The sequence below is a fragment of the Dicentrarchus labrax genome, unplaced genomic scaffold (assembly GCF_905237075.1).
Source record: "Dicentrarchus labrax unplaced genomic scaffold, dlabrax2021, whole genome shotgun sequence".
Taxonomy (NCBI): Eukaryota; Metazoa; Chordata; class Actinopteri; family Moronidae; genus Dicentrarchus; species Dicentrarchus labrax.
In genome coordinates, this window is record NW_026136723.1 from 6,021,252 (window position 1) to 6,047,009 (window position 25,758).

Here is a 25,758-nt window from a genome sequence, read left to right on the forward strand (position 1 = left end):
AGTTCAGTCTGCTGGTCGTCATCTCCAACCACCAACGATACAGAGTGGTTTTGCTCTCACCCTGCTTTCACTTTTTCTAACTTTAAGTTTCACAAGAGGTGACAGAAAACAGAGCCTTGACACCAAAACACAATTCAGATTTACATTTATTATTAGCTGACCTACTGCTTGCCTCTGCTCTTTGTAGCTTCTGTTAGTTATCAAGAGCATGGAGATAAGATGAGATGAGCATTTTTCATCCAATGCAAGAAAACTGGGAGTGTCGCAGCAGCAACACATCCCTTTTGACAAAGTAAACTCATTTAAAAGAAAACCTACTTTAATGGAAGAAAAATGTCTAAATAAAATGATTGGTTTTGCCATTAAGTTAACCAGCAAATTTCCGACTACACCCAACCGATGGCAAACAAGCAACAAGACTAAAAGTCTCTTGCCACGCTATACATTTTGGAAATGACTTTGTAACTTTGGTTTGGGACATGCTTTATTTAAAAAAAGGCATTAAAATGAAAAGATACTCAAATGTATAAGAATACATGTGGTGACAATAAACTGATGGTAAAATGCTGAACATAACACATTTTGTGTTGTGCATTCAGACTAATTACTCTCTTAAAATATTGTCATTCTGCAGTTATAATGTAGATGTTTGTCCAGCAGACATATAAAGAAAAGCCCAACCACATGCGCGAAGATATTCATTTGGCTGCTGTGTGGAAGACATGAATCAACTGATGCAATAAACCACATCCACCTCTCAGCCGCGCAGTTGGAGATTGAACTGTGCTAAGTTAAAGTTATAAGCACAAGCCTCTCGTGGTCATGACAGGGCATTTCAAGTCAAGCGCACTTTATTGTCTGCTCTGTACAAGACAATAGCTAATAAACATTGACTGTGCGGGTTGACTGTGATTGGTTAAAGACGTGTACCGCTGGCCAGAGGTATGGAAGAGAGACCCATTACAAACTAGAAGGCAATAAAGTGAGCTCATTTACTCCTAACAGCCTAAGTACCCTCAGCAATGGGTCCCCTGCTAGAAATTTGGGTCGATGGAGAAGCAGTAATTACACTTCTGTCTAAGTGTCTTAATGTGACTGCCTCCATTGTTTACTTTTCTGTCTCCTGCAAAACACTGGCTGACGGATCATTTTCATTTCCAATCAAATCTGTGAGTGTATATGTGTATCTGTGTGTCGCCACATGCATGTGCATAAGTGTGTGGGTGTATTTTTTCTCCATATTGTACCAAAGATAATGTTAATGTTATCATCAGTCCAACACAATTTGTTTGTTTGCTTTACATCAAGGCTTTCTTGGAAATTTGTTAACATAGTAATCTGTTTTTAGTTTATTAATATATGTATTTTGTCTCCATTTGTGGTGCTAGGTACTGATAACGTTTTACTCATTACACTCTCTGCACCTTTATAGAGATCATCTGTCAAACAGACTAACATAATGACCAGTGTTGTGATGTTAAGAGTGGGGCATGTCTTCAAATACATTAGTTGAAAATAACACACATACTGCATTCACAAAACTGCATGGGATTAGCATAAAGTGGGCATGTCTGCAAATGGGAGACTCATTGGTACCCATAGAACCAAATTTCATTCATATATCTTCAGATGAAAGGTCAAGGGATCCCTTTGAAAATAGCCTGCCAGTTTTTCCATTGCCAAAACTAAGCCTAACTTTGGAGTGTTCTTTAACCCCATTCTCTTTCAAACTGAGCCCACTACAGCCTCGGAAAACTGTAATGTCGTCAGTTTGGAATTGAAGAGCCACCTGGAAGTGAAGGGGGGGCAATTAGTCTCATTGTCCCCCCTATTCCGGTGCCAGTGGTTGGGTCCAAAGAAAATTGAGGTCTCTGTCATAACATAGCATAGCATTTATAAACAGCAAAACTTAAGACAGAGACTGAATCATTTCAATGGAATCACATTCATTGGTGGATTTCCTTAAAATAGAAGTTTTGTTCTAGTTGGAGTTTAACTATAAAAAAGCAAATTTGCGCCACTGACCAATTGTAAACTGTCTAGACAGTGCTAATTATTTGAGGGAATGGAGAGAACCAAAGTTGAAAAATAAGGATGCTGTGATATAAGCTGTAGCGCACACCATCCATCCATTTTGGCCACTTATCGATGTCCAGATGGGCTATGTAATCCCTGCAGCATGTTCTGGGTTTGCCCCCGGATCTCCTCCCAGTTTGACATGCCCAGAAAGCCTTTAGTTGGCATCTGTCTCAGATGCTCGTACCACCTCAACCAGCACATTACGACAAAAAAGAGTAATGGTTCTAGTTCTAGTTCTTTCCAGATTTCTGAACTTCGTCAAGACAGCCTGTCAATGTCAAACTGAATCTTATTATCACTTGTGAACAAGACCCAAAGATACTTGAAGGGGTTATACACTGTTCTCAAAAAGAGACATGTCAGGTTTTGCTGTCAGTAGTGAGACAGGAGTCGATGGTATAAAGATGTTCCCTCAAATTTATGTACAGTCTGGTTAGCAACTGAGAGCTCACAACATCACCAAGCTTCCACCACCACCTATTTCACAAGGATGTGCAAATGAGTTTCACCATGTCACTTTCTGGTGTGAGCAAGCACTTAAACCTGTGTAAATCAGAAAAGGAAACGAAATAACAATGGACAGGGAACAGTGTGAAGAGCTCCAAAATCTGGAATGATTTTAGAATACAACCACTACCATGAATCATATCAATCATAAACCATAAATCCAATTCCACCCGCACATGAAGACTGTTAGGTGCATGAGATTTTTTGCCAAAATAAAAATTTCAAGGTAGAATAGAAGAATAAACGTTCTTGTCATTTTATGGGATCAGTATGCAGTGTGGTCATTGCATGTCGGATCATTCACATCTGACATTAGAATTGGTGATGTGTCCATAATTTCTGTAACTTTCTGAAACCCACACGTATGCCCAATTCTAGAGCTGGGACTGATCTGATCCATTATCACTATCGGGTGCCAATACTGAGCTAATTCTCACATCAGATATACTGATCCAGATTCCATAGTCTGATGGTCCTATGCATTATATAGTTTCAACATACCAAAAAGCAAGACAGCAACTTGTAATGTGTGTGCAACATTCCAGGAGCGGAAGCTCCCTATTTAAAGTATGACTACACCCTTCAGCTCTGCTAGCTCCCTACCTCTCAGCAAATTATAAACTGCATCAGAGACCTGCAAAGGACAGTGACTTAAGAGGGCGTGGCCTCGACACCGACCTGAGTGATTGACAGTCTGACCACAGCAGCGAGCTGTTAAGCAGCTACTGTCAGACTCTCCGTATCCGTGCTGGAAACACAGAGAGTCTGCTGGAGATTTTACAGTCAATCAAAGAACTTTGATGGTCATTTGTAAAAGATTCTTTGTTTCTGTGTTGTAGCTGAGCTAACAGTTCAGAGAGGCGGTATGTGTGTGTGTCTCTGTATCAGTCTAAAGCACAAGTCTGAGCCACCGCACCAGAATATAAAAATACTCAGTAGAGGGTTAACATAAACTAGCATAAACTCCTTTGAATGATGCGTCGATCAGCATACATTTGCACACCCACTCAAAGCAAAGGCTGGGGGAGGTGGGCCGCCCTCCCCTGATTTAAGGGCGTTGACACTGTTTTTATATAGAAATGTTGTGACATAGAGCCACCCCAAACAGTCAACTTTATCTCAGCATTTGTATTCAAACATAAAGGGTGATTTAAAACAGTAGAAGGGCACCCACAAAATGCAGACTTTCATCAATTTGGTAATAATTTTAACCTGAGCATTAATGTGTTTCATCACAGTATTGTCATATAATTTAGTTTACAACTTAAAAGTGAAGTTGAAGTTGTGTGTGTTTTTTTCATTCTTTGCTCGAACAACTACTTCTGTTGCTTTTTGTGTACAAATGAGTACAACAGCAGAGGAAACTTAAGTGTGTACTGTTATCCCCATCTGAATGATGATCACAGCTTTTCACTGGCCTACAACTAATACTTTTCAAATGACAGATCAACGATAAATAACAATGATGCAAGTAGTGTAACTACACTTTATTTCTATGAAAATGAGACATGTTTTACTTTAAATTTATCCAGAAAGGAAGCAGTACTGCTGGACAGAACCAAAGTAACACCGTTGTAACGGCACTGGTTATTTGACAGCAAAATCAACTTTCTTTTCAGCTCTCCCCACTAAACCGTCACCTCAGCCCTCACCTCCTTAACCCGCCTGTAGTCTTCCCAGTCCTGGCCGTGATGAACTGTTTTAGAGGCAGAAGCCTGGTGTTTGCAGTGAGGTGAGCTGCCCATCAGTCAGGCGGGCTTCTCTGTGGCTCTGGGAGGGATTACTGGGCATTCAGGCGGCTTCACACGGTGAGCCACAGCCCGTCTGATCAGAGAGGCACTCGCCTATCTCCTCACCTCACCCCCGGGGCCTGTGATTTCACAGGGATTAGCACACAAAGTTGCCTAATCTCTCCCTCCACTCTCTTTCTATTGATGGCCATCTCAAAAAGACACTCACACACTTGCTCACATAGAAAGATGGTTAAATGCAAAGACAGTAAAATAATAAAAAAAATCTATAAACTGAATACTAACTTTCCAGCTAATGACATAAACTAAATTGAATTCAGTTTTGTGTAGTCAGTTGCATGAAGCATTTAATACAAATAGTTCAACAATTTGGGATGTAAATGTATTGACTTTCTTTCTGAGCATGAGCTGAGAAGATCAGTATCAATCACATCTGTGCGTCATCTACAAAGCTGGAGTAAGGGCGGGGTTAGCCTAGCTTAGCATAAAGACTGGAAGCCAACAGAAGTAGCTTGCTAAAAACATATTGTGCCTTTCATTCAAGGAATTGTAAAAAGTCAATTGTTTGTGGGAGCAGAGGTAGATTCATATTGGAACGACTTCTTGGAAAGTGCACGTGTGGGACCCACTGATAGAAAAACAGCTCCATAGTGAAACTACAGGTTTAAAACTCCACAGGGAACCTTTAAAAGCTGTGCAATCCGCCAGTATCTGACAACACAAGCTATAGCTGGCGACACTGCACAGAAGTACTTGACAGTTGTTAAAAAAAAAATTGTTCCAGCACCAGGCACTGCACAACTTGTGATTTTTACATTATTGTTTGTGTCCAGATTAAATAAAAGACGTACCATGTGCTAAACAGTATAAGAGGTGTTGCTAGTTGTATTTTTGAACTTTGGACAGAGCCATTTCTCCTGCTTCCATTCTCTATGCTAAGCTAAAACACTTCTATTTCAAATCCAGCAGCAGTGTTTCTCCTATATTCTCCTATTTCTCTTTTTTTTCTTTAAAAAATTACCTTAAAGGACCAGTGTGTAGGATTTAGTGAAATCTAGCAGTGTAGTTGCAGATTGCACTATAGGCCTTTTTACCAATGGACATTTTGATGTGTCAGAGTAAGAAAAGCACAGGTGTAGGTAAGGAGATTAACACTGGCTGAATTCCAATTCTACTTCAGTTTCAAGGTCCTGGTATTGTTCATGCTGGCTCTCTGTCACACCGTCATGGGTTACTAGCCACTATTAATGTTATTATTATTATCATTAACACCTGTGCTTGTCCTACTGTGACAAGTCAAAATGTCTGCTGTGAAAAGGGACTATTGCAAAAACATAATTAAATTGAAATAAGTTTTAGATTTACTTTGAAACATTTTCTATTCTAATGCTCATTATGCAATACCACATTCACCGTCTCAATCCAATTCTACTGTGTTTGTTTTTTTGTTTTGTTGATTTTTGCCACTTTTTAAAAATTGTTATGTAGCCTAAACAAAAGAATTAAAGCTCCAGTGTGTAACATTTAGGATGATCTACTGTCAGAAAAGTAATATAATATTCATAGTTCAGTCAGACAACTCACTATTGAAATATTTATTAAAGCAGTATAGCATAGTTAGATTTTGGCATCTAGGCTCTGACCTCATCACTCCCTGCAGATATGTTCACATAGAGATATTGGGGAGTGATGAGCAAATTCCTTAAACCCTAGCCCGAGCCTACAGGTGGATGCTGGGGTGGCAACAATAGCTTACAGAGCAGCAGCAGCAATATGATGCAGGGCAACAGGGGCATTGACAGAGCAAAGGGAGAGCTGGAAAATTGTTTTCTACAGAGTCCACCATGTTGAGCCACCATGTTTCTACAGTAGCCCAGAACGGACAGCCCAAACACTGTCTCTAGATAGGGCCTTTTGCATTTTTCACAAGTTTCAAGTTAAGGCAAGGGGGTTGTAACGAGCAACTACACCCCAAGATGCCGCTAAATACTATGTGTGCGCTGCATATACTTTATATATCCTAACACGAAACGTTAAATGGAAAAGGAGGTTCTGAGCAATCCTATATTGATTATATGGAAAAAATCTGTCTTTATGTTTTCTTTATAGTTAATCACAAATCACTTTTACAAGTACAAATTCCAGAAGCTGGTGGGAATTGTACTGTATGTATACTGTACTGCTGTCAACAACAGGCATGCACTTGCCTAAGAATTTAAATCCCACATAAAATCTGCTGATGTATTATGTATATAGGCAGTCACAGCGTGGCTTGTTAGGAAAAAGTAAACAGTTACATTAGCTGTAAGAAAGCTGAGAGACTCCTAATTGCTGGATTTATGAACAGCAGCATTGTTCATTTTTTTCAAATCCCCTCTTTGAAAACAGTAAATAACTTCTGCCCCCATTAAGTGTTGGAAATACTTCAGGCTGGTACCAAATGGCAGAACACAGACGCCTAATTCAATCAGAAAGCCCTAGGGCGGCCCAGCATGGCTAACTACATCACGGTTAAGCATCTTGATTTTGTCAGAATTATAGAAAATGACAAGTGAACTCAACATGAACCAGGGAGTCGGGGTGGAATCCTCGTATTGGCATTTCTTAATCTAAGCAGGGCGGTGCCAGAAAATCAATACTTTCAGCCATGCTCCTTTTCTGCTGTTTTCTCCCCCATGAGTCCGAAGGAAAGGACTCCCAACATCACAGTACAGTAACACAATAACAGACAGTGAGACACAAGGCAAAGACATACAGTATTGTAAAGACCCAATTCTTTTTAAATTATGATCACTTTATATGAAATGTGATTTCATCTGTTGATCAGTTGCCTTAATCTCCACTATGCTGTTTGTTAATATGAACAGAATCATCAGCTTGTGTCAAACTGAATACATAAGAACAAACATTTATTATACAGATCCATTGAAGCTCATTTCACAACCCATATGAAAAAGGTGTAAGTGGTATCCATTGGTTTCAGCTTTTATTATGCTTCACAATATCATAGTATTAAGGAGGTTCAGATAGAATGTAAAGCAAATTTCAGACGCATCCTGATTGCATGCAAAATCCAAGGGAATTATTGTTGATACATATATGTGTTTAAAATGTTTTAACTTAACAGAAAAACACGCTTATGGGGCTATAAATGTCGTAATCAACATGAAAGAAAAAATGAGAGACTGGATGAAATGAATAGATAGAACTGGGTGTGTTGTGACAGACACACTGGGTTGGCACGGTGTACATTGCTCAGTAGCTACAGCTAAGGTCAGCACAATTGGTACATTGGAGTTTGAAATGTGCCTCGCATTCTGACTGAACACAACTTCAGAGTGGTTTTGTGGTGATGAATAGAAAATGATGTGTACAAAGGTAACATTTTGTCCTCTAGGGAAATGCTAGAGGAACCTTGCAAGGCAGCTGGACTCTTGAGATGACGAAATCACCAGATCACGCAAGAATCCATCTTGCCAGGCTTTAATATATGCGCTTGAGTCCGAACCACAGTGGTTCAAACCAATCCGCGTCCAATGAGGAAGAACTGGCAGCTATGCCATGAGCTATTGGCGTAGTTTATGCTCAAAAACAACAATGCAAAGAAGCAAAGAATGGTACTGAAGGTTTCAGTACGGCGTCAGTAAGAGTTTGATTACGTTATATGGTTCATTGTTCTGATTTTGCCCGTAATAGACGCCGATAGACAGATGGTTCATCCAATCACCTGCAGAGTGTTTTTTTCCAATGACAACTTGGTCACACAGAATTACATTAGCATCTTTACCAGCACCCTAGCACAAACTGTGGTAGGCTACTGGATTGTTTTTCTCCTCAAACACCCCCTTTAATACAATTTTACATCTGTCAGAAACTTTCCATTATGCCTTATTCTTTAAATTTCAAACCATTAAGATCTGTCACAGCCTGAAAGGGTTTTGCAATGAAAACAGGCATGGGTTTCTCTTCTACTGCCTCCCTGGTATGTTCAGTAGTTTCCCATTCCTGATACAAACACAGGGCTACGGGGAAAAAGCAAAACAGAGAGAGAGAAAAAATGGGGACAAAAAGGAAAAACTCAGACAGACTCCTTTCAGTGCAAACAAACTTACTTTTCATCAGGTGCTATTACACGTCCTATTCACATTTATTGGATTGGGTCCATGCAGCATAACCAAGGTGCTGACAGGGGCTGATTACTCCAATAAGTCTTGCAGGGTCACCCAGAGGACAGGAATGCAGAAGGGCCTTCCTGAGGGCCAACACTGACCCGGACTAGAGCCCTGCCCAAAGGATGGCTAATTCACCCCCACCTCTACTCTGAACCTTTCCCTCTGTTGCGCTCAGTCTTCTCCTCTCTAACTCCCTGTCTTCCAAAAGTCCTGATTTCCCACAACTCTCTGTTTTCTTCGTCACTCTTTTTTCTCTTTTGTCATCCTAATTCTTTAATCAACATAACATTTTGGGTTCTCAAACATTTTCATGTCAAATGCCTGCTGCCCGAACTGTATAGCAGACCTGTAGTTCCCAACACCAAGGGGTCCCAAGATAAATCTCATTGGTCACAAGCATTGACTGTATATAAAGAGGAACGACATGACAGCTCCCCAAAAATTTAAGCCAAAACACAAACAAACTCGATCTCCCCCTGGTGGCTGGCTGCAGAATAGGTCATAAACCCCACCCTCTCCATGTTAACAGATGGGACATGGGGCAAACCTAAAAAAAGTACATGCCCAATAAACATTTCCCAAAGATGGGAGGAAAAAAAGAGATCTTTATGTTTTTAGGAAGTTAATATCATGCTGATGTTCAAGTGTCATTTTTTTCTGATCAGCTTGATTTTAATTTGTTAAAATAGTAATCATGATTGACAGCTGAGCCCTCCTCGAGATTTAGTCGGCCAGGTATATGGGCGGGACCTCGATTACCCCGATCACTACTGCACAGACTCTGGCTACAAATGATGATGATATATGTCAATGGTCACAAAATGATTAACAATGAAAAAAGTTATATTTCTGTTACACAAAAAATATTATGAGCATCAAAGTTAATTGTTGACCTTGGTAATAATAGTTTTACAAAATAATCTTTACTCAAGGCCCACTTACTAGCTTTTTCCAGGATTTATAGCTACATCTCACAGCCTATGCCAGCAACTATTTGTCCAGTTTTCAACTGTGGAACAAAGTTGTAACAGTTAAAAAACAAAAACCTTTGTCAAAATTGTTGATTTCTCTGAGTTTTTCTTTTTTCTTGTAAAGGACTGTATTTGTTCATCTCTTTGCATTTTTAAAAATCCTTCTAACGAAATTTGTGATGGAGAAATCTGCTCACCCCCCTCAATTCACACTGAAGCCCTAACCTGTAGGGTCACACGTAGACACAGCCTTATTTTAAAGGCTCATAAGCCCAAAAAGGTTGGCAACCACTGTCTTAGATCTGTATCTGAACTTTTGTCCCTTGGTCATATTGGAAAATTTGTCCCTTGGCAAATTTTAATTTGTAAGTGCAGAGCTGTCTACAACAAAGACCATGATTATAACCCTCTAGTCATATATGTTCTCTAATTGAAAACATTTTTAGTTGATGTCATACTCATAGAATCAAGCATTGTCAAAACCTTCCCTGAAACTCTAAGAACTAGTAAAGGCTAGTGGTTCTAGCTTGTGTTGAAACCGTGGAGTGAACGGACCTCCGTATAGATTCTCAGTTAGAGGTCTCTCATTCATGAGCAGCTCAGGGCTTTGGGTCAAGTATTTTGCCTAAGGCATCCAGAGTCCTTTGGAGGAAGAGTAAGAGGGGGGGAATAAAGAGACGTACTATCTCCTAGATAGAAATTAGTGTAAGAATATATGGCCAAAAAAGTTTTTTTTTCTCTGTTAGATTGTCCATGAAAAATTGGGTTCTAAATTTCAGTTTCCTTGTCTGTCATTATTCCCTGAAATCTTTTGTCTTCTTTTATTGATTTGGTACCATTTGGGTACAGTGTTGTTGGGATGATTGAAAGCATCAATCTGTCACTGAGCTGTTTGTTCTCTGTCTGTTTTCTGCCTCAGCTCCATACATCCAGTGCTTGTTAATCAGTTGCTGGAGCTCTACAGTGCTGCTGCCGCTGCTCTGCAGAACCCAGGAGTATGTGGCTTAGCGCCTTTCAAAGCCTGCCTGCCTGCATCGACACAAACAGACACAGCTAACCCAGCTCCCTCTATGAGAGAACAGCCTCCACACATAAACAACCTTTTGTTCGTGCTCTAAACCAAAAAAAGAAAGGCTCCACAGTCTGCTGGCCTTCCCCCAAGACAAACTCACTCGATTAGAGGGATCTGTTCATATGTTGTGCGTGATGGTGGAGGCCAGAAACATGAAGCTGAGTGGCAAATGGAGAGACTGAAGAAAGCAGCTTCTATGTGATGGCCCTCCAGTCCGATAATGCTGTCTCTTCAGCCTACCGCTATACCAACAAGCATTCGTCCAGTAGCTGCATGCTTACTGAGTATGCTCAGCCTAATGTAATTGATGAGCTAGGAGCTAAGTTGTGACCACAGGCTAAATATAGCTGGCTATACAAAGGGCTTAACCAAGGCAGGCACACTGCAAACACAACCACTCGGTGTGTATGCCACAGCGTGACGGATCACAGCAGAGACAGCAGGGCTCAGAGCGTCTGTGGGAACTGGCACTCTTGACACTTCCAAATGTGACCTGGATATATGATCTTTATATTTGCTTGTTTTTGTTTTTTGTTTTTTTTTACATTAGCATTAAATGATAATTCCAGCCCAGTATACCTACAAATTATATTTACATGGTAAGAATCTGCAGCACTCACTCAGGACTCATATGCATATGAACAGAAGCTGGTTGCAGCAGCATGGCAGCAAGTGAAGGCATAACCTTTATGTGACCAATGTGGCGGCAGGTATGTCAGCAAGAGAATACACAATGGAATGACAAGAACCATTTTTGGCCAAAAACTGAAAAAAAGTAATTTTTCTAGAGCAGCAAAACATATTTGAGCCTTATAATGCTAATTTCTTGCCAAAAAACAAGCCAGCAGCGCTGGTGGTGAAAGCAAACAAATCTGTCTATGCACTATTAAATTCTCTATTTTCTGAATGGTAGCCACCACTATTCCTCTATGTTTGGCAAACATAGTAGAAAATGCACCAGTTCAGGACGTAAGACGGAACTTTTTAGTTTTTACAACTGAAGAATGTAAGAATCACTTTAGGCTTACAACAATGATAAATGAAAACTGAATGGGTGCTAAAGAGCTGCATGCGGCTCCAGAGTTTCAGGTTTAGGGGGATCTATTGGCAGAAATGGGATATAATTTACATACCTATTTATCTTTTTTTTAAATCTTTTCTATCTAAGTATTTTATTCTATTGTTGTATTTTATTCTATTGTATTTTATTCTATTTTAATGTACCTGGCTGCTATGACGACCCAATTTCCCTCTGGGGATTAATAAAGTCTATCCATCTATCTATCTATCTATCTATCTATCTATCTATCTATCTATCTATCTATCTATCTATCTATCTATCTATAATATTCATAACTATGTTTTCATTAGTGTATAATCACCTGAAAATAAGAATATTTGTGTTTTTCTACAGTAGCTCAGAACGAACAAATACTGGCTCTAAATAGGGCCTTTTGCGTTTTGTGGGAATTTCGTGGCAATTCTACTGCATGCTCGTAATGAGGGAGTGAAGCGAGGGGTTGCAATCAGCAGATGTCACTAAATACTACGCAGTGGATCACCAAAGTTGTGTTAAATATATATTGCTTACTTATCTTAATCATATTGTTGTTGCTGTTTGTCTTTCAGAATAAAAGGATTTAAAAAATGTTGGCCCTGCTTACTGTAAGATGTTATGGAATAAGTCATTAAACATGATCCTGGGTTTGCAAAATTGTCTAATATTAGCTTCCTTTCTGGCAAAGATGCTCAGTTGATCAGAACTTGGATCTTTTTTTAACACATAATACCACTGTGGTCATCAAAGTAATAGAGGAGATCTGGGAATGTGCTAATATCACTAGAGTCAGACAGGGCTAAAAACAGAACTGGTCAGAGGATCAGACAGGTTGAAAACAAGCTAAAACAGTTTAGACAGATTATCTAAACAGCTTTATTTGTAGGCAAAACTGAAACTGAGCACACCAAAAATATTGGTAATAATCACAGGGAAACACTGAGAATATAACTTTGGTTAAGTATGGTGGGTTAAATTGAACCAGGAAGTTGGTTTGTAAAGTGTGGTGTTTACAACTGTGTTTGTTCTGAAGCGATGTTGCCATGTTCCTAGATGTCAGGAATAAACTTGCTGAGTACAATGTTATTATGACTAATGACAATGATGGCCATAACTATGAAAATAAGATTGGAGTTGTAATACATAATAATTTTCCTTCATTCGTTTCACTATTCACTTGTAGTCACTTGCAGGAATGTTAGATAGCACTACCTGTAAATTAAAAATAAGTATATGGGTGTGTGCTGATATGCACTCATGTGTTTGTCTGTGCCTTCCCATTGATACCGCCATGTTTTTTCATCTCCGTGTGTATTTCAGACTCAAGCTGCATGTTGTGGAGTATCCGTAGCTCATTTAGCAGAGTAAAGCGCATTGGCTCTCTGTGAATGGGAGCGAACATCCGTCCAACTTATCTCTGAGTGCAGACTTGGGCTCTCTGCCTCATAATTGCAGGTTCATACACACAACTCATGGACACACATTAAATAGCTTCTTTGTGGGCAGCTTAAGAATACCACTCATTTCCCACCCCCTTTTTTCCATTTCCGAGTCCAGATCAAATGAAGGGATACACAAAATACTGTGAAAACTGGACTTTGCTCCTCGTTCTCTCTCGACTCTCTTTGCATTGCCACTTAAGACTCTTATAAAAACCTCAGTTGCAGCAGCAGGATACACTTCCTGTGATCATTTATCTAAATCTCAAGCCTCCACCATATTTCAAAGTGTTTGCATCCTCTGCAGGGCACAAACCTGAGTGCAGTAAAGCTTCCTATAGATGGGAACCAAATTTAGCACTGTTAAGTTCACGTTGGCCTGTGTTTGACTCCTGGATCTCCAGCTCCACCCCACTCTCCCTGCCCCCACATCCCTTCCTATGATGAAATCTACCCCTCATGCTTGGTTTCGGAGCCCCTCCTTCACTCCCTTACCACCCACCTCCACCAAGAAAGAAGCGATCTTTGAAGCGAGCCGCATCTCTGCCGACCCTGTCGAACAATGAGATGCTCTCCGGCTGCTTTGTGCTGCGGGCCTCTCAATGCAAACACAGCTCTGAGAACTGCTTTTTCATTGTCTCATCTTCAAGGGGTAATAAATAAGAGCCCGGACAGCTAGACAAGCTGCTACAGGGCAAGAATAAGAATGCCGCTGTTAAAAAGGCCGGCTTTCAATCAAAGTCCATTCAAAGAATAGTTGGGGTTTTGTATGGACGCATGTTGTGCCTATTAATGAACATACAAAAGGAGCCATTTTCTTGATTTATAGGCGGCTACCATGGAGAATGCACTGTGACCACAGGCAGGGGAGGCCATACGTTAAGATACACATTTGGATATTTACCTCTGACAAAACAACCAGCATCGCTTTAAGAATTGTACCAGGTTGTTTGTTGACTAAGAAGTCAATTTATTTTCCAAAAGAGATATCTAAAATGAGCTTGGATTCATTCCCAGCACCAATCTCTTTCCTGTTATCAAGCAGATTCTTATGGCTCGGAGACACAAACACGGTGCAGAAAGGCCCTCGGCCTGCCCACGGGTGCAAGGCGAAGAAATCATATCAATAAACTACAGTGAGCTCTGTAATCAACACAGCGTGGATCACAGGTTGCTTATTGCTTTGGGGAGTAAATACTATAAAATGCATTTCCAAATTAAAGCCTTCCCCAATTAGTTTTGCTCCGTTTTTAAAATGTTCCCCTCGCAGGTTCTTACAGACTGCTATCATTCATGTATCGACATCATTTGGCTTGTGCCAGACAGGAGATGAGGGCTGAAGTCTCTTGACAACTCGAGAGTGAAACGGATTGATGGTGGGCTCGAAGTAAAGAGTCGGGCAGACGGAGCCTCTCATTAAACAGCTCCAGATGTGTGCCAGATGTCTGGGGGTCTCTCCCATAAAAAAAAACGCTCATCATAAAAAACCCCATGGCCGATGTGATCGCAGTGGGCAACCGGTGTTGCTTGCAGCGGCTTGGGCACCTTTCCAAACCCGAGGCAAACTGTAGATCATGTCATAAACACTGTTTTAGTCTATGTGTGGAATGTGCGGCAGCGTGTATGCATAGCATTCTCTGAGTGCTACATGGGGAAGGTGGGGGCGGGTGGTGAAGAGACTCCTGGCAATGTGAACTATGGTTGAACTGTAGGAGGGAGTGCACTGAAAGGTTGGAAACAGTGGGGGTAAAAAAACTCCAGCCCCTTCTTCCATCAGTCATACAGGGCCCGACAATGGTCTCGTTTTCAGACATTCCTCTATGCATTGTCGATGACCAATAATCTTTCCCTTACTTATTTTCTTTTTTGTTCCAATCCTTGTTCTCATCACATTCAGCCCTCGGTGAATGAAGACGCGCCACCTCTCGCAGACAGCAGATGAAACACATATTGTATCTGGTAAAGGCTTGGAACCTGTTAAAATAGAAATGCTGTTAAACCTTTAGGGTACACTGTGAGATGTAGCCCTCGCTCTCCTCGCTTCAATTGGCGGAGCGGCTGGCGAGTTAGCTCCATTCATTTGCCAGCCACTTGAGTGCACATTGATTTTCAATCCAGAGGGTTAGCACATGGTGTAATGAGAGAAGTCTGCATTATTCATACTTTGCCAGGGCTAGAAACCGCATGTGACCTAAATACCCTGCAATGGATTCTAAAATAACAACAGGGAAACACTGACAGACAGTAAGGCAGACAGTGACTTGAAATGAACGAGGTAGACAAAGGAAGGGGTGGGGAAAGAGGAGGGGATAAATCTGGGGAGGGGGGAAGATGAACGTGGAGGTGTGCAAGTGTGCATTTGTAAAGTTTGAGAGCAAACTGACAGCTGAGTCTCTTTTAAGATTGCTGTGCAGACATGTTGTGTCAGTCTGTTGTTAGAGTGGCACAAAGACAGCATTAAAACAAACAATGTGTACAATCAATGTTAATGTCCATGCATTCATATCACGTAGCATCTCTCAGGCCTGACTGCTGCACACATGGGTTTTATTACAAGGAAACTTAGAGTAAGCTTCCTCCTTCTGTAATTGCATTATGAATTCTGTCTGTCACCACCCCCATGGCTCATGCATCACACTTTAAGAGCATTGGCGGCTTTAAAGGTGACATGCAGTACTTTTTAACATATTATGTACAGTAAGATGTGATTGCAGACAAAAAGGTGACCTATAGTAAGTGATCATCTTAAGAAAAACAACCACCACTGTGAGAAAAAAATCTATTATTTGTCCAAGAGGTAATGGGGGAACAGTGGACTTCCATTTCCTCAAGTGTTATAGCAAATAGAGTGGTATATCTGCAGTGGGTGTTGAGTTTCAAATGTTAAGTAATGTTTCATTTAGTGACATGTGAAATGATCAGCTAAAAATGCCCTGTGTAAAAGAGTCTTAATTTCCTGGGTTTTTTCGGAGTCAGAAGTGACCCACATTTTATTGTGATAATCTCTTAAAAATATACTGTTTAAAATGCCACAAAAACATACTAGAATCGCTTTACCCTACATTTAGTTAAGAAACTGTTTTATTGCATTACAGATAGGACACCTAACGTCCCTGTCATTTTTCAGTTTGGAATCCACCACAGTATTTTCCACACATCCTGTTTAATCTTTTTGTGGGGGATACAGTGAGCCTATACTTTACTCTAAATGGGACCATAATTTACTAAATGAACATCATGCTGTATGGAAGAAGACTGAAACTAGAGATTGAGACCATAAACTCATTAGGAAACTGTTTACTGAGCTCATAAATCAAGTGAGAAGATGGCTCATTTTCTCGTGAGCTTACAATCTGACTTCTTTTTGGCTGGCCAGTAGAAAGAATACAGGTTTCGAGCACTTACTGGCTTCAATTTTTAGACCCAGAAGCTCTGCTAACTATTTCCTATACTGTCTATGACAACAGCTTACATGATACATTTGGCATAATGTCAGTTTAATTATATTAATTATAATTAATTATAATCTAGTTGCCTCTTTGATGTTTTTTCATTAGTTACAATAATTAAACTCAATACTTCCTGCAGATGTTTCACATTAAAAGCCTACCTAAAGAATAACTCTGACTGTCTCTTCTCAAACAGAAATATGGTTTTCAGTCAAAAATTATTTCCAGTTGGTTTGTCAATTTTCTGGTTTAGCTCCTGACTATGAAACTCAACACTTCCTGCACATTTCACATTAAAGACTTCCAGCTGCTCCAAGGACCCAATTCCTCTCTGGTAGGCTTTTAATGTGAAACATCTGCAGGAAGAGTTGAGCTTCATTGACTGATGAAAATGAAAGAAAAAAATGGCAAAATAGAGATTGAAATTAATTTGTGTATAAGAAAAGTATTTCTTTTGCAGCTCACAGCTGCATATTTATAAGTATGAGTTGATGTAAAGAAGAATTTATGCTGTGGAAATGACTGTTATGCTGACTATGCTTTACAATGTGAACAATCATAGTACAGTTAATTCTACCACCCCTCACCTTATAGGGACAAACTTTTATTAAATAAAGCCAGGACCTATTATTGCAATACCAGCTTCAGTAAGCGGTCATCTTTATTTCACATCATCTTTGTTTTTATATATTGTTGTGGCTTTTTCCTTTTATTAGACAGGACAGCTTGAGAGATAGACAGGAAAGGGGGTTGAGAGAGGAAGGATGAGACGTAGCAAAGGGCCACAAGTCAGAGTTGAACACATGGCTGCTGAAGCAAGGACTTGGCCCTATCAGGTGAGCTTCCAGGGCGCCTCAGTGGTCATCTCCAATCAGTCTTCAAATAAATTATTTGTCCAAGAAGTAATTAAATGAAAACGTGGTTTCACCCAAATTTTTCACTTCCCTCTAAATGCAGCTGGCCAATTCTTTGGAGATTTCTGCTTCCACTCTAATACAATGGAAGGTATTGTAATTTATTTTGTAGTGCTCACAGCATTGAAAAGTTGCATTTTAAAAATCCACAATTTAAGTTTGAATGAAAACAATGAGGTCTGTGGAGTAACTGTGACTCATTTTAAAACAGAGTAAAACCAAAACTATCTGCATGGATAGATAACACTGAAGTTAAGTGAATTTCTTTGTAATTTTGACGAACTGACTCTTTAAAAATTCTGCTTAGTTTAGGACTCCAAATTTACCTCAAAGCCATGCACTACCTTCAAATATGTGCCTGCTTATCACAGCTGACAGGACACTCTCTCTGCTCAGGGGCCTGATGCTGCCATGCGGATTTCAGGGAGGACAGAGAAAGAAACATTTCCTGGACGTTTGGGCAGGAATGTTTCCTTAAGCATCTGTATGAGAAGAGTAGAGTGTCACAATTCTCCCGTCAGATGGAGGCTTTGATTGTCTGTTGGGGTCGTGAGCAGGTAGGACACTGACAGGTTAGAAGTACAAGGCCAGATGGGAGGATGGTATGGGGAGGGGATACAACAGATGGGGAGAGGCTGGAAGTGTGTGAATGACAAGATCTATTAACCAGCCCACTGACATGCTTGTGTGATGTTTTGTTGTACTGTTTTAGAATCTGTACTTAACCTGACCGCGCTATGGTTTGTTTCACAGAACCATCTGGGAAGTCCTCGTTGGAAACTGTTTGGAAACGGGCAGGCACTTTCAAGGAATACTTGGCAGCTGTAATCATGCAAGTGCATGTGATTGAAAAGACCACTGCTATGGTCCATAATGGGACACTTAGGAGTAATTTCCCTTTGAAGAACCACAGAATCAGAGTGTCAGATTAATGCTGATTATTTTTCCAGTTTGAAAACAATATTGTTCAGACATGCAATTTCAGACCAAAAAAACAAACAAAAACAGCCTTCAAATAATCAGATGTGTTGAAGTCTTGTTGTGTATTATCAAAACAGTTACAGTGTGAATGTAAAATTCTGAATAAATGTATTAATATGTGCACTTGATTACAATATTTCCTTTGTCTTTATGTCTTCTATTTATCTCACACACACACCCCTCAGTGATACTGACTGGGCCACTGGCATTCCCAGGAGGTGTGCGATGTTTTCAGCAGAGTTCAGTTTCCTTTGTGAATCCCCCAGTGGAGGTAGAAGGCGGCGGGAAGGGCGAACCGGACCACTGACCCAACAACAGCGAGTGTTTGAGTATGTCCCTGGGGACGCTGCAGCGGCCCAGATCATCCGTATGAATCCACAAATCACACTCAGCAGCGGCGCTCATTACCTCACTGTTTGTTTCATCTGTTTTTTTTCTTGATGTTCAAAGTTCATCTGTATCAGACAGCCATGCGGTTATTCTTTTGTCTCTAATGTTGTGAATAATACAGTCTCTGCTTTAGTCTATTTCACACGCCAAAGGATGATCAAGGCGAAGGCAGCATGTGTACTCTTTATTATCTACTTTTTGTTATTGTTTTGTATGTTTTTTATATGGATGGCATATTTCATGTCTACACTCTGCCCCAGTCAGAAAGGCAAGATCATATCCTCTTCATCTCACTTTCAGCTGCAGGAACTGACTTTGTTCAATGGAATTTTTCAACAAAACAATACTAATATGGTTTTATGATATAGTTCTAGAGTCAACAGCTCTATGCTTTAAACTAGGATGCTGTACTTTCATTTCTGGAGTAATGTTTTGATGTGCCGTTGAGGTCAGGTGACATGGTGTAAAGAATGAGAAAGTCCACATATGGACAGGGCTGTGTATTGTTTAACATTTTTGATAATAGTACTGATACTGTTACCATGACTTTGATACCGGTTCCTGAACAATACTTTTTTCTATATCAATTTTATAAAATACATTTTAACATTATACATTATTGTACAATTACTCACTTCAACGGAGAAAGCTGGTTGAAAGACCTGGGAACAGCTGGAGAAACAGTTTTTACCCTGTGCACTTTACTCAACCCGGACAAATTAAACATAGCGTTAGTTCAGGCAGGCCACAAAGTCAGGCTCGGCTCTCAATTCCAGCTATATCATATGATCACAGCTAATCATAAACACACATCAGCTGATGGCTCAGCTGATTCCTCATAAGCTTCCTATTGGAAACCATAAACAGTCTGCTGACAGCTCACCTGATTCCCTCAAGCATCCGATTGGCAAATATCCTTAATGGCGCCTTATTTAAGCTGCTTTAGCCTGCCTATCTCTGCTGCTTCCTCTACAAGCTGTTTTGCAACCCGCCTCCACCCCAGCTCCTCCTTTTTTTGTTGTATCTAATTAATCAATGTCATTTTCTGATTGCCATTGATGCTTGCTCTGTTCTGTACCCTGGGGGGTCTCTGCTGCCGCTCTCCTTGCCTTAAACTTTTTCATGTATGCACATAGAAGGGCAGGGAGGTCCCAGAACAGAGCCATACCACCAAATGTAACATTCTGCTTTGAAGTAAAAGTTATTTTGACAAAAGTGGTCCTGACTGAACTGGAGTTATTATCAAAGCAATTATCAAAGGATTGTGTGCTGCGTGGACCCTGGTGACATTTTTCAATACTCTGTCGTATGGATGCAGTTTGGTCAGTGCCATAAAAGTATTGAAGCTCGTTACCCAGCCCTACATATGGAGGTGATTGGGGCGGATGGATGGGTCAAACAAAAGACTTTCACCCAGGAGGCCGCTGTTCATGTCCGTGTGAAACCAAAAGTTAACATTGACTTCTTTTTAACTTACGTTACGTTAGTTACTTATGTATGTAACATAACCTACATTATGTATGTCATTTAGGCAACTTATTTTAACCTAAACTTAGCCAAACTGTGACCGTTTAAACTCATAAGATGTGAAATGTTTCTCAGCAAGCTTTATTTTGAAAGTAGCACCGCATGTATCTTCCAGACATAGCAAATACATTTTTTGTTGGTATTGAAATAATGGTGCCAAGTGTCAAAAAATAGCCAGTCAAAAAGAAATGAAGCATGGTCTCTAATAAACAACAGGTAAAAACCTTTGGATAAATGGGGGCTTGTGGGGGAAATTACCTATGGCCCATATGGCAACTTCAGTATAATGTACATTTACAATTCAAATTAGCTCACCGGCATTGTCCTTTGTCCTTTCATGGTGCTAAATATAATAAGGGTAGTTGTCTTAAATTGTCATCACAGTGGTGATCTAAATTAACAATTTTGACTGTAATTCTATTGTATTTTTGTACTGTTTATTTTTGACAAGCTCACAAAAGGGGTCTTTAATGTAAGGAAACGATGAGTTTCATTTATCATAGCTTCACCGGAAACGACCAAACAGCCAAACAGAACCAACTATAAATAAATAGGTAAGTAAGATCCGGGTTTCTGTTAAAAAAAAAGGTCTGTTATACAGGGGGAAAGTATGAGTGACTTTATAATAATAATGTACATTTTGTTTAATTTAAGTGCTTTAACGGTTAAGTGTTGAGTATGCATTCACAGCTAATTAAAATAAGAGCAGATCAAAAAACAGGGGCTTCTTACTAGAATATGTAAACTAGAGACCTGAAGGCCTGTCTTTAATTAAAGCCTCAAATGAAGTCCTAAAACACTATTTTACACTATAAACTGTATGAATACTGTAAAAGAAGAGCACAAACTGAGGCACAAAGTCAGATACTCCTTGTTATTTGCTGGGTAAACAATATTTGGACTTCTGCAAAGATGGATGAGAAAAGATAGTTTTCCAGTGTGTTTTGGAAACATTTCACATTTGGCTTGTGGCTAATTTTGTTAAATGAAGAAGAGACAATTTATCAACAGGAATAAAACTTTGTTCGCAAAAACAACAAATATTGAAATTGCTTGACTCTCTGTGCTGATGTCTATTCACACTTCAGAGTTCGGCAGCACTCAAAGCTGCACACCTGAGCCCCTCACTGGGAGAAGAAATCCCCCCTGGGTGAACCTGCCTGCTGGTTTTCATGTCAGAGCAGATTTTTAGGTGGTGGAAGAAGGTGAGAGGGAGGAAAGGAACGAGAGGGAGTAAATATGTGGAGTTGAAAGTTGAAATGAGCAGAACTCAGGCTTAGGCAACACAAACTGGAGTGTGTCAAAGATTGTCAGCAGTGGGAGACGCCAGGGGCCACATACAGTGAGGAAATAATCCAGGAACCATGCTGCTATCTGGATTACTCACTGTTGACTGAGATTGATATCATCACGTTCTGTCTGTCTGAACACCTTTTAAAATACAGACTAGTAGGTGTGTAAGAATATCCAAAAATACCTTTTTGCAATATTTTGTTTTGTCATGCTGTATTGATTCTCAAAAACCCTGTATTAATCAGTGTTGTAAACCTAAACAGAGGGCTAAGATGTTGGATGTTACAGGTACTGTGATAAATACTAATGCAGGTCCCACTGTTCTGGTTGCATAAAAAAGTAAACTTTTTTTTACATAGATGTTATGCATATGGTGGTGTGTACTATACTATGAAAATTTGATTTAAAAAAACAGTATATCACCTTGCTTACAGTATCCTAATATATTACGATATATTGAATTGTAACCCTTGTATCGTGATACTTATCATATATCGCCAGATGTTTGCCAATACAGAGCCCTACAGACTAGTGCTATTTAGAAAGACTAAACAGACTATTTTTTTATGCTATTATATGCTATTTTACCACATAATTATATTTTACCAAGACATAAGCCCTATTCGCACGGGACTAGTATTACCTGGGAACCTGTAGTAATTTGTAATAATTGCGGAGGTCGTCTGTGATCTTAATCTCGTGCGAATCTGCCATGTCCGTAATTTGTAAAAAAGTAAAAATTCCACCGCAACTGACCTACCATATTTCGCCAAACACAGAGGTCATGTGATAATATTAGTCCCGTGCGAATCGGCATCTCTGTGATTTGGGCAAGTTTTTTTTTTTTTTTCGTGTCTTTTTTCTGCCTTTTTCCCAGTAGAGAATTATGGAGGCTGCGTTGGCAATTATAAATGAAAGTTTTGACATTATTTTGATGTTTGTGGGCATGCTGGGAAAACAGCAGATGGACACTGATGTGAGAAAGATGTTCGAGCCGTTCGACAGCATAGAGGAGTGCACGGTGCTCCACGGGCCCGACGGTACCAGCAAAGCTTACGTCAGATCAGTAACAGACTGTTACGCATAGGTTACGCAGAGCCTTGACATCATATCCGGGGGATAATGTCAGTAAATTCGAGTTAAAACACAGACTTCGCTTATCCCGTGCGAATGCGCCACACGAAACACAGACGTGGTGGGGTAATTACTAAATCACATGAGGTCCCCAGGTAATACTAGTCCTGTGCGAATAGGGCTATAGACATCAATTAAAACAAGTTTTAAATGAAAATATTTATAGCTTTTTCCACCACGACAAGTGTCTGCCAGTGTCTACCAATGCGAGTGTAAACTCATAATATTAGATACAGTAGGCGCCGATCATAAACCAGGGTGGGCAAAGGCAAACATGACACGCTGACCACACAAAAACACTGCACATTTTACTGAGTTGTCCTAAAACAGCACGTTGGTCTACCCAGTAGGGATGGAGAGATTCACCGATTTGAATCGGTGGTCCGAGACAGACGTTTGCGATGCGAGTGCACTGGTAGCTTCAGTGTGCATCGGATACAACTGCTGGCTAAATGCACAATGTATCTTTCTTTGCGTGTCTGCATTGGTAAAACCCATGGTTACATCGATTATTACATAGTTTATCTCCTCTGCACCCGTGGTTTCGAGGCGCCTTGAACGCACCATCACTATCTTTTTACACGGCGTTGCAGACACAGTTAGTTAGTAAACAGAAAAAATGGAGGGAAGCAACACAACAGGTGAAGAGGAGATATTAAGCGCACCTTGGACAACAAACAAGTCCAAAGACCTCTAGTTGATATACCTCAGTGTGAGTGATGTTTACAGTTGCTGTGGCTGTCAGTCAATAGTTTAATTTTTTACACTTACATTTGTAAGCAGTTGCAATTGTTCTGTTATATTGTTGAATAAATCTCAATGATTTCTGCTCTCACTGCTCAGTTAGCCAACTAGAAGAGTGTCAGCTCAAGCACATCAGTCTGGCAGGCAGTAGTATGGGCATTGCACTATGATGAAGTTATTTGCACAATGCACATTGTTGATGTTGGGAAGTGTTTTGTAAAACATTGTGAAATTACAGACAGAGAACACTATTAGTAAAAGGACCTGAGAAAAGGATTGTTTGTTTTGTTTTTTTTATTAAGAGGCCAAAAAGAAATTGCCCGAATACAATACATTTAGTGTTGTATAAGTAGAGAATGAGATTAAAAACACATGTAATGAAAAATATATTTTTTGTTTATGATTTAGTGTTCATTAGGAATAAAACAATCCTCTGTCTGTACCATATTGAATTGCATCTTCTTTTTAAGTTGGATTTATTGGTTTGCTTTATAGAAAACAATCAAGTATCAAATACATTAGAAACCAGATGTGGGCTTGTAAATTCTTTGTATTGTGTTGAATCGGTTTGAATCGCATCATGAATCGTATCAAACTGAATAAGTCAAATCGTTGTCAAATCATTAATGAATCACATCGCATCATGAACAGAGGTGAATGGTATCGCATCGTATCGGCAGGGTGCTCCACTGTATCGTTAATGTATCGTATCGCTGGCAGCGTATCGAGATGTGTATCGAATCGGCCTCAGTGGTGGGGATTTACATCCCTACTACCCAGACCACAACAGCTTACAGTGAATGACTGACAGTACAATGGAATGCCCTTCCAGGTCTGAAAAGTGAAGCCAATGCACAAGGGTCTTAAAACCTGCATTTTATGTAAAGGCCAGCAGGGGGAGCTCCATTGACTGCATGCACTCTTATGGAGAATGAGTCGACTTCTGACTTGATTTATGAGCTCAGTAAACAGTTTCCTAATGGGTTTATGGTCTCAGTCTCTAGTTACAGTCTTCTTCCATACAGCATGATGTTCATTTAGTAAATGATGTTCCCATTTAGAGTAAAATAGACCATAAAGCAGGGTATGCTTTAGGGCTTGTCTACCTTATAATTGACAGGTCATTCTCAGTGAGTCTGCCAGCTCAACGTACCAAAATCAGATCAAACTGTCAAACTAGGTAGTGCTGATCAAATATGGATCCAGATTCTGTTCCTGCGTTTCCTATTTCTCTCCTAAAATCCTTTCAGAAACATATTTTAGTGAACTCAAAACTGTGCAGCCAATGAGAGCAGCTCAACTCGCAGTACGTCACCTCCACTGGCTCCGACAAACTGTCATGGTGACGACCAAAATGGTACTCCACAAACCAATGGGTGACATCAAGAGGATCACACTTGGTCAGAACACATCAGCAGCAGATGCAATTTAAAGCAAGAGAGAGCGTAACACAGCAGAGGCCACACAAAAGGCCACAAAGTCAGCACAATATCCAAATCAACCTGATCATTAGACATATATTTAAACTCACGCTGACGTTTTCAAAGCAGCTGCTGGTTGTTGTATAAAAAAGTTATTCAACACCTGAGGACATTTTAAAGAACAAATCCATCTATAATTTCCCAGTTTAGCAGACTAATTCAGTTTACTAATTTAGATGAACCAGCTGCTGTTTTTCAAGTTCAGGCCACCAAGTCTACTTGAAAAAGGTTGGCGAATGATAGCGGTCTTGGAAAAGGTTAGGGAAACCATTGTCTCCATGGAGATCATTTCCAACAGATGACGAATTAAACTGTGCACACTCATCACTGTCCTAGTCACTATCAGGGGAAACCCATTGGAATTAGATTGGTATGACAAGGCGAACCACTGTCAATTTGTATTTGTCTGTTGCTCTTTTCCTGTTCTCCCTCACTGTCTTCTGCAGGTACATTCAGGAAATTCCTTGAACATGTCCATTCCAGATCAACCTCTAATTGGTTTGTTTGAAATCTGGCTGTTCAATCACTGTCCTTGAAGCAACATAAACCTTGTTTGGAAGAAACCAACACTAACTGCTGACAGGAGACAAATTACAGTCTCTGGTGGTTAAGTAACATAACACATGTAAACCTTCTTCACCAACTACAAAAAAATGTTGATACTGAACAGAAACATATTTAATTATTTAACATGTATAAAGTGAACAAATGACCAATCCTGTTGTTTGTTGGTAATGTTCTAAGTCTACACAGCCAGTTAAGGTACAGTATTTTACAGATTGTGTCTTTAGGACAGC

The 25,758-nt window shown here is 40.0% G+C and overlaps 1 protein-coding gene across 2 annotated transcripts in view; it reads right to left on the reverse strand.

Moving 5' to 3' along the window:
* The window catches only part of LOC127358027 (retinoic acid receptor beta-like), a 201,657-nt gene that overhangs the window by 106,012 nt on the left and 69,887 nt on the right, over positions 1-25,758 (reverse strand). The gene's annotated exons all lie outside the window — the stretch shown is intronic.